Here is a 10,864-nt window from a genome sequence, read left to right on the forward strand (position 1 = left end):
TTGCCTACAGTAGCTGTGACTGCAGTCTGAAAGTGATATCCCTTGCTGATGATGTGACACAACGCTGTTCTTGATTCTGTGAGTGTACATTTGCAAAAGGGTCCTCGCCATGCGCATGAGACACAGGTGGTTCTCTTGAGGTTGGATTTGTAGTCATGGTGTTTTGTTTAGGAACAAATGTGCTTGCATTCGGATTAAGTTCAAGAATTTGCCTTTTACGTGCCTTACTCGCATATAAGTTCATTCCGTCTGATGCTGCCATTCCCACCTCACTGCCTTCCAGCACTGAAAGCCTTGCAGCGCCCATAACAATTTGTGCATCAAATTCCAACTGTTCCTTCCTATTCCTCAGCTTGACTCTTTCCAGTCTGGGTTTCTCCTCTTGTTCCTCAAGCTGATGCTTCCTTTCTAAAGCAGCTGCTCCATCAAAGCTGCCCTTTCTGCCTTTGCCTTTAGCCATGCAGAAGATGCACTGGAACTGCCATGGCTTCTTTTGGTTGATCTTTTGCTAGACACATTAGACACACTGTCCCTGGTTTAATGTCATCTTGGCACACAGATTGTGCACCTTTGTGTTTTACCTTTAGTCGCACACCTTGGCCATGATACTCATCTGCACTATCATCACAACCAACAGCATCATCATCACCGCCGCCATCACCATAATCGTCATCAGAAACAACAGCACCATCACCGTCACCATCAACAAGGCCAGCAGCAGCAGCATTCACAGTTTCATCATCGTTTTCATCATCACATGAAGCTCCCATGTCCTTCAACCATTTATACACTTCAACAAATCATTAACAGACTTTTTTGACTGAAACCATTCTTCCTACCCATTCTGTTCCTCCGAGCAATGTGTTGTGGAGCTCAAAGGCATTTTGACATAAAGATTTCAACTTTCATAGCTGTGGTTGAACATTTGTCACATTTGCAGAAACATTTTCAAAAGAAGACAAAACGTGGCAATGTCTGCTTTTATTTTGCTTGTTTTTTTTTTTTTAAACTCGTACTTTCCTTTTGAAGCTTTTCAATTATCATAATGATTCCATTAGCGATATACTTTCTTATCCTTTTTTTGCTACCCTCACGTTGCGACTCTGTAGCTTTATTTTCATCATTGCCTTGTGCGTCACTCAATTTCAACAGATTACTTTGGAAGATAAGATTCACGGGCCTTGTTATTGTGCTATGTTGACTATGCGCCCTCTCCATCTGCCCAGGCAACACACTCACAATACGTCACCAGTTTGGCCTACACTAGCAGTATTAACACTGCGTCATTTCCTGCAGACTTAAATTTCGTTGCAGATCACAGTACGTTAATAGGCCGTTCAAAACAGTCAACTTTTTATAACATTGTTGCCGACAAGTTTTAATAATCAGTCTTTCAGTTCATAGCCAGTTTATCATCAATTTAAATTGTCCTAAAATTGTTGAGAAAATTGCTTTAAAACTTAAATTTTTCACCATGTTGTTAGTCGCTTTGGTTAAAAATGCGTCAGCCAAATGTAATGTAATGTAATGTAATCATCAGTTCATAGCCTGCAGGAACGTCCAAGTTTTCCTTTGCCGGTCGATGATAAAAATATTTAGATTTATTTAAAAAGATGTTTCTATCGGGAGAGTGCCTGTTCCCACAGCCCTACTGTATGTTCCCGCAGCCCTATGTTCCCTAACCCACCCACCCACACATCAGCAGGGCCGTTTCAAGGAATTTGGGGGCCCCAAGCAAAATCGACATGGAGACCCCCCCACCACCGCACGCAAAGCCTACAGGAACCACAGCATAAAAATAAAAAATGTTGACAGTGCAAATACTGCTGTTGCATATATATACTGTGCATTAGTTTTGAACATTTTGAACATTTGCAAAAACGCCGCCATACCATAAAATCCAATGTCAGCTCCTTCCTCATGAATGGAGGATGAAGTTGATGGTGTACCTGGGAAGATAATTGAAAAAAAAAACTGAAATTACCTGTGAAGTACGTTTGACCATTTCACTGTTAGCATATTGGAAAAGGTCATTAACAGCTCAGCTCAGTGAGAGAAATTCACTCTACCTTCATCAGTGGAGGTATCCTTAGGAAGAGCCTGAGGGCTGAGAAATTTAAGCAAAGCACCTTGAGAGAGAAAGAAAAGATATGTTAGCATTTCCATATTTTGATATTTAGAAGGGATGCAGCTGCTTTCACAACTACCAATGCTTACTGTAAAAACATCCCAAGCTAATGCTATACATTAACCTAGGCCTACTTGTAGCTTAACATAGCATTTAAGCATTCTGCTGCTTGAGAATTAGACAGACGCACCTGGTGCTTTAAAGACAGTAAACAGCTGGCGTCCAGTCTGCTTTGATGCACGGAATTTATCGTGTGGTTTTCCTAACCCCCATTTGGTAAATAGATTATCACGGTCGAATAGTTAGTATAGCAGAGAAGCTATGCCACTTTCATCAAAACCTATTACAAAGCTAAAGCAATGTTATGTCATTAAATACGATAAACAGTGATTCTGGAACAGATCTGCGTGTTCCTTATCCCATTAATAAACATATTACTGTATGTAACCATATTCCGTCCGTTCGGAAAAAAACTTGCGCTAACTGTTCTAGTTTGTTACAAGCAGCATGGGCCGTCAGGCAGGTAGTTAACATAAACCTTTTTTGCTAGGCTAGCCTTCCTGCTGCGACATTACACCATTACAAGTAGAGATATTTTATCCAGTGTAATTTATCACTTACCACTATCTTGTTTTTTCTTGTCATCCTCTTCCTTTCTCTTCTTTCTTTTCTGGCTGATCTGGCTGACGCATAACTCTGCTTCATTATGACTGCCTGTTTTATATTTTCGCGGCAGCAGAGATCACAAACCTGGCTGGCTGGCTGGCTGCTGTCAGCGGCTACTGAGAGGGGCCCCCTTGAGGGGGATCCCGGTATTGCCGGTAACAGTGTCGTTGCACTTCACTGACTATCAAAGGGGCGCTCACAGTTTGTCGTTGCATTTTATTCTTAACCAGTCGTTGTCTTGGGGCCCCTGGCCAGCTCGGGGCCCCAAGCAATTGCTTGGTTTGCTTGCCTTCTAGCGACGGGCCTGCACATCAGGCCTAACCCTAACCCTTGCCCTATCCCTAACCTTAGAAATGTGGGAACATAGGGCTGTGGGACCATTGGGCTGTGGGAACATAGGGCTGACGCCAAATCATCTTACAACCGTAATGCTACACTAGCTGAAAAGCTTTACTAGGCTATCTGCACACCTGCGAACTGAATATGACAAAGAACCACCTTGGAAGAGTTGTGGTCAATACCTGTCTGCCATGGGTTTACCACCACATCTGCTCTATGCTCAGCTGCTCCCTGTGCATTGGCAAAAATTAGTGCTTCATCGTGCTAACTCACCAAGCTGCTACTCCACACATGGTGTGCCACCCACCCACACCTCAGGCCTATCCCTAACCCTAGCCCTATCCCTAACCTTAGAAATATGGGAACATAGGGCTGTGGGACCATTGGGCTGAACCCAGTCAGCAGTTTACGAAATGAATTATGTGTCACGATCATTTCATTATGTGGACGAAATGCATAACAGAATCATGAAATCAGTTTTGTGACCTGCTGCAATACATTTCGTGAGTCAGCAATTTACGGAATGAATTATGTGTCACGATCATTTCATTATGTGGACGAAATGCATAAGAGAATCACGAAATCAGCTTTGTGACCTTGTGATACAAAATGTATTGTACGTGATTCTATTATGCATTTCGTCCACAGAATGAAAGCATATGTCACTGAATGCATTTCGTAAGTTACTATTGCGTTACTAATGCCTTCTGTAACACAACACAATACTTTTGTGGACGAAATTGAAATGGGATTCACAGAATGATGCGTGTAGGTGCATCAGGTAGGCAGGTAGGGAAGATGTGTCCTGAAGAGCATGAGCGTTAGCCTTATGGCGATCTTCAGATTGGTGGCGTGCAATTTTCTTGCAGCAAACCACACAAAAGCAAACCCCTGGCACTTTAATTTCTTTGCACCATGAGCTGTATGGCTTGCCGTTCTCCTCCTTTTCCAACAGCCAAGCCCATTTCCATTTATTTTTTAGTTGTTTTATCTATGATGGCTAGCGACCTTGCCAAATAATGGTTAACATTAGATGCACACAAATCATGACGCTAATATGCGAGGTTCTGGTAGGCCTACTGGTTATGGTTTTGTGCTCTAAATTAATAATATTTTATAGCAAAGTTTTAAGTTGACTATTTTAATTGCATTGTTATTTTATTTCAACATACAGTCATAAACTACTGTCCTGTCCTGAAGTGTAACCAAAATAGGCTACAAGGCTGTCTGTGCGTCAGAGCACAAACATGATTGACCCCCTTACACAATGGTAGCCATTCCCCCTCTCACACAGCACAGCACAGGTCCAGAGACGAAGAGGATAGAAGCGTAGTTTTGGTTTTGCAGTTTGCTTGCATAAAATGATTCCGTGAATTTTGCAACAATATGCCAACAAACACGGGTATGCAGTGGCTATTCAAAATGATGTGCAATAAATTGACACTATGAATAGTCCAGCCAACTTGGACTTGAGACTTTGAATAAACAAACGACAATTCCGACTGCATGGTCCCAAATTGAAACGAGCGATAGGCTAATGGTCCCAAATTTCAGCTGTGGCATTCAGAATGCCACAGCTAGACAATGAGTTGCAGACCAAGCGACATGTCACTTATAGGCTAGAGAATGTTGAATCACATCGTTGTCCTTCATACGATGATACGACTTTGCATCATTCCACAAAATGTTTTGTGTTCTCTATCAGGAAGTTATTCGACAAGCTTAACAATAAACATATGTGATAGCCTAGAAATCTAGACGCGCCCCTAGCGGCAGCGAATTACATTTGCTGCCAGGGCTAGTCTAGCAACTCTCCGTTGGCTTGTGAGCTCCAGAAATCGAAACTTAATCAGGCCAATGAAATCGTGTATAGAGTCGTTAGGTGGGCTTAACATAATGATTGATGGCAGAGTTGCAACGGTTTGGCTTGAATTCCCTGCTACTTAAAAAACAAATAAGATGGATGTTGCTGCTGGCGAACAGTGTGACACGAGTTAAGCTTCTATTAAGTTGGCAAACGTTTGAACTAGCCAACTAGCTCCGCTGGTGGGAAACGCATGGCACTCATAGCGCTGCCGCTGTCCTATTGCGTGCAGAGGGAATTTGAAAGACAACTGATTATCCCGCCCCTCGGACTGAGCACTGCGAACGGTGAGTGTCCAGACCCTACATTTTAATGTGGGTCTGGCTCGTCAGGCTACATATGTGACCCTGCAAGGCGAAACCAGTTGTTTTGCGCACAGTGCTATTTTGAGAAAATCCACGATAAACAAACGTACAGGTTAAAATGTCGAATTTCACGTTTTCGCATAATTCGACAGTATACAGTCTACACTTTCATATTGTGAACAAATTTCATGGATAAACATACGTTTTGACTGTTAAACCCTTACTTTATTTAGGTGAAGATTTAACACATTAGCAGTCATTCCCTTTGTTCATGCCGCTATACGGTTTTACGGTAGGGTACGGTAGAGCTAATTTACTCATTAGGCTATTCATTACTCGTTACTCAATGTGTCAGCTCTATATCGTTCTTGGCAGATGTAACCAAATATCAATGTGAAAGACTTGTCTTTCAGGGCACGAACGGTCAAAAGCATGAACTTTTAGAAATATCCTGGCGTCATTTTAGGGACCAGGAGAAGACCAACATACAAAAAAAAGGCGGTCCTCCTAGGCCCTACAGTTCTTGTCCGGCCACCTACAGGCCAGTTGGTGTACAGTAACATAAATTAATTTATTGTGTGGCCCCCCATGAACGGAATTCCACGAAACTTGGCGTGCATTCAGAGGGTGTCATAATGATCCTACACTTCCAATTTCGTGCAGTTTTGACTATGTTGACTATCTATGTCACAGATACCTGCGATTACAACACCTCATTTTTACTTTTTTGTTTTTAACTAGGTGGCGCTATACATGAAATGAGTGGTTATGGAATGGGTTGACATGGCCCCTTAAGATCAACATACAAAAAAAGGTGGTCCTCCTAAACCAGGGGTCTCAAACTCAAATGAGCTGGGGGCCACTTCTGCCAATGTCATCTGATTGGAGGGCCACGTCAGTTTTTTTTTTTTCAAATACTGTATTTTCAAACACAAAACTACAAACAGAAAGCAGAAAGTCTTTTTATTTATTTTTAGACACCATGTGCTAGCAACCTTAGCTTATAAATAAAATAATGATAAAATGAATATGAAGGGTTCAGATGCAAAAGCCTCTAAATGCCACCTACGTCAAAAATGAGATAAAGATGGAGAGTGGATGCTCTCCACACATAGTAGCCTATACGTTAATCAAATAATTTTACTTCAAAACCCACTAAATACCACTATCTTCCTGGTATGAAATATCGATTTATAGGCAAAAACCTATAGGAGCCAGATTTTAAATGCTCATTTAAAAGAAAAGTGGTCAGACAGATTTGGAGGGTTTTGTATCTCTTCAACTCTTCAAATTAATACAAATTATAAAAACAAACAAAAAAGCAAAAAAAAACAGGTAGGCCTATGTGTGTGTTTCACACCAAATAAAAATATTTTCCTCTCATAACTTTTTTAAACCTGGCAAACTAGGCGTCAGGGTTAAGAAAGCAACACCATTGGATTTTTATATCAAAGTTTCAAAAGACCATGGCTTGAAAGTGGTCAGAGATAAAGTCCTACTGTAAATGTAAAAATCTTGTGCACTGTATGCTTACTGGCGGAGTGCGCAAATTTTAACAAAATAGTATTGTCTCATATCAAACACTAACTCCGTGCACTTCACGGACATGACGATCGCAAACATTTTAATATAACTTTATTGGCGTCCTCAATTCGACAGTGACATGTCATACTGTGTCAAAACATGAACCGTTTATGTTATAACTTGCTTGTACCTCCGTAAAGACTGTTTTCCACTGCTGCTGCTTCAGCTTTCTCAACCGCGATTACCACGAGTTTGAAAACGCTCCCTGATAACTTGCAATTGATACATTATATTATAGTGATTATCCTATTGTACTATTTTTTTTTCATGTAACAAACTTACAGTAGCTTAGAGGGTGCACCCAACTTAAGATAGACTTGTTTTACTACGGTAATATTTATGAATTGATGATATTTGTATATTACTATTGAATGGTTTTGCACATTTTGTGATTTATTTATTTTGTTATTTATATTTGTTATTATGACCGCCGCGCAGCGAAGCGGCGGTCATATAGGTTTAGTCAGATTTTTTTTTTTTTTTTTTTTTCTTTTTTTTTTTTTCTTTTTCGCATGTCCAAATTTCCGTCAATGATTCCCGGGACACTGAAAGACCGGGGTAGACGAAACTTGGTGGGCATGTAACCCCATATGGATAGCATGGAACCATCGTTTTTCGTTTTGATCTGTAGCCCCCCCGCTGGACTGCACCCCCCGAAAGGAGGGTAGGGCAGACACAGTTTTCTGTGAATATCTCGAGAACCGTAAGGTTTAGGAGGACCATTTTTTTTTGTATGTTGATCGATCTCAAGGGGCCATGTCAACCCATTCCATAACCACTCATTTCATGTATAGCGCCACCTAGTTAAACACAAAAAAGTAAAAATGAGGTGTTGTAATCGCAGGTATCTGTGACCTAACATAGTCAAAACTGCATGAAATTGGAAGTGTAGGATCATTATGACACCCTCTGAATGCACGCCAAGTTTCGTGGAATTCCGTTCATGGGGGGCCACACAATAAATTAATTTATGTTACTATACACCAACTGGCCTGTAGGTGGCCGGAGACAGTTTTCTGTGAATATTTCGAGAACCGTAGGGCCTAGGAGGTCCACCTTTTTTTTGTATGTTGATCTCAAGGGGCCATGTCAACCCATCCCATTACCACTTATTTCATGTATAGCGCCACCTAGTTAAAAATTAAAAAGCAAAAAATTAGGTGTTTTCATCACAATATCTCTGGCTGACATGGTCAAAACTGCACGAAATTGAAAGTGTAGGATCATTATGACACCCTCCGAATGCATGCCAAGTTTTGTGTACTTTCGTTCATGGGGGGCCTTACAATAAAACAATTTATGTGTACATTTAGTGACGTACACCAACAAGGATTCCCGGGACACTGAAAGACCGGGGTACACAAAACTTGGTGGGCATGTACCCCCACATGGATAGCATGGAACTGTCATTTTTCGTTTTGATCTGTAGCCCCCCCGCTGGACTGGACCCCCCGAAAGGAGGGTAGGCCAGACACAGTTCTCTGTGAATATCTTGAGAACTGTAGGACCTAGGATGACCATTTTTTCCGTATATTTGCCTCCAGGGGTCATGTTAACCCAGTTCATGTGCACACATGTGCACAAACAGATACACACACACACACACACATTCACAGTAATCATACGTATGACCAGGGCCGGCCCGAGGCATAAGCGAACTAAGCGGCTGCTTGGGGCCTCATGGCCACCAGGGGGCCCCCAATCGAGTTTCTTTTTTTTTTTTTACATAATAAATAACGTAAACAAGTGACATCAATGAATGAATAAATGAAACAATTATCATTCAAATCAAGAAAATTATGATTTCATGATTAATATGCCTGCCTACTGCTACTGTGTCTGCCAGCCTTTGAGTCACGCGCATAAAGTAGACACCTCGGGTGCATATACAATTCGTGCAGACACTGCATCAAGTTCAACAATCGGAAGAGACGGTAATGTTCAGACAAGTCACAAAAAAGGACGTATCCCTCTGGTGCCGAAAACAGAACGAAGAAAATGACAGAGGAGAAAAACGAGCAAGATACAGGTATGTTTTGCATGATTATTTACAGTATGTTTTGTGCTTGAGGTAGCTAGCTAGCTGTCATGATCTAATATAAGCCATCACCAGAGCTAAATCTCCGCCATCAACAGAGAAATGTCTCCCATTAATATATATTTATCTAGATGTATTTCAGATGTCAAGGATATTGGGATTGTTTTGGATGTTCAATCAAGCATGTACCCTAGCTCTAGGTGGGCTTATTATGTCGTAAATTAAAGTTAGCTAGCTGACTGAAGTGGACATTAGCACTACAGTAGCTACATGAAAACGTAGCTGAAGGCAAATTTACCACAGAGGGATTGTTTCTGATTTCGCACCTGAAAGTGTTGATAGTTTATTACTGCTCTATAATATGTGACATAGTGGTAAGTCTGATAGCAACAACAGACTAAGCCCAGGCTCCCAGTCCCAACCCAACCCACTGACTAGCGCGACTCTGGGCATCGGTAACGTTCCAGCTTCATAGGCAAAGATGGAACAGTACGTCCGCTCTGCTCTAAGATCTTTGGAGAGAGATGGTGTTTGAGAAAATATACCATGTTGGGTGGGGAGACTTCTGTGATGAAAATAAATTTACATTTGATTAAGATAGTGGCAAGTGATGTAGCGGTGCTACCCTAATATTTAGGCTGCAGTAGATCACCATGTTAAGCGTTCACCATACTGCAATTAAGTATACTCTTTTGAGTATGCCTCATTTGCCAATAGAATATGAATTGTTACATGTGGAATTGCTTGTTATTTGAGTGTAAGTAATGATAGCAAAATAAACTCATTCTGCTCGATCAACTATGCACTTATGCAATATTTTTTTTTTTTCAGAGACACTGTTGAAGTCCTTTGGAGCACATCTCTACCTCTACCTAACTCTACCTACCAGAAGGTGAGGTTTTCTTGATGGCAAATGGTAATATGACACGACACATTTAACATCGTTTTTTATTTTTTTATTTATGTATTTATTTAATCATTGCAGATTCGTCCACTGCAGAGTTGCAGATGCCTAAAAACCAGGAACGAAGTAGGAATAATTATCTATTTTTTGGGACATTTTATTTTTGATTATTAATGTTTGTCTATTTTGTTTTTATTTTGTAGTTGAAAATTGCTCATTTAATGCAAATTTGCGGATTTGTTCAGCAAATCTGTTGAAAAACAAGTCATTAAACTGATGTACTTGTTTACAACAAATACAAATGCTGTTGTATTTTGTTATTTGTCAATTCAACTTCAGTAAACCACCCTTAGTGCTTCACTTTGAATATGAATGTTTCAAATAAATCTGTGATTTTAGTACCCTCTAAGATTAAAAGGTGACAGGGTTGGTGTAAATAACAACTATATTAATACATTGGTTTACCAAGCACATGGGGCCAGAAGTCTAGATTGGAGCCCCAAAACATTTTTGGCATGTGAGCAAGGATGGATTACTGAATGAGCCTACCGAGCCCAAGAGGTCAAGGGACCCTGAACCCCAAGTAGTTGTGTGAATTCACTACCAATAAGTCAAAAAGCAAAAGGCTATGAATCTGAACAAATTTAGGTACTGCCCTTCTCCAGCTGACCATCCCAAAAATGCACCAGAATACAGGAAATCACATCTAACCCCCCCCCACCCACCCCCCACACACACACACACACACACACACACCCGTTTGTACCCACATTTGCACAAAGAGGGTAGGGGGAGAGGGTCCTTATGCATCTGTGTCCAGGGGGACAGTAGTTCATAATCAGTCGCTGTATTAATACATAACCTCACTGTATTAATTTATAATATGACATTATAGTGTGAAGTTGTCAATTATCACCAAGCACAGGTGACTGCGTTGTGGGAGGGGGCCCCCAAATGAAATTCTGCTTAAGGCCCCCAAAAGGCTTGGGCCGGCACTGCGTATGACACATACTCACACAGTAGACATATGTACGCT

This window comes from Alosa pseudoharengus, unplaced genomic scaffold (assembly GCF_046254945.1).
Source record: "Alosa pseudoharengus isolate Yale_2024_CS ecotype anadromous, Long Island Sound unplaced genomic scaffold, YU_APseudo_1.1 YU_APseudo_1.1_scf_9, whole genome shotgun sequence".
NCBI classification, from domain to species: domain Eukaryota; kingdom Metazoa; phylum Chordata; class Actinopteri; order Clupeiformes; family Clupeidae; genus Alosa; species Alosa pseudoharengus.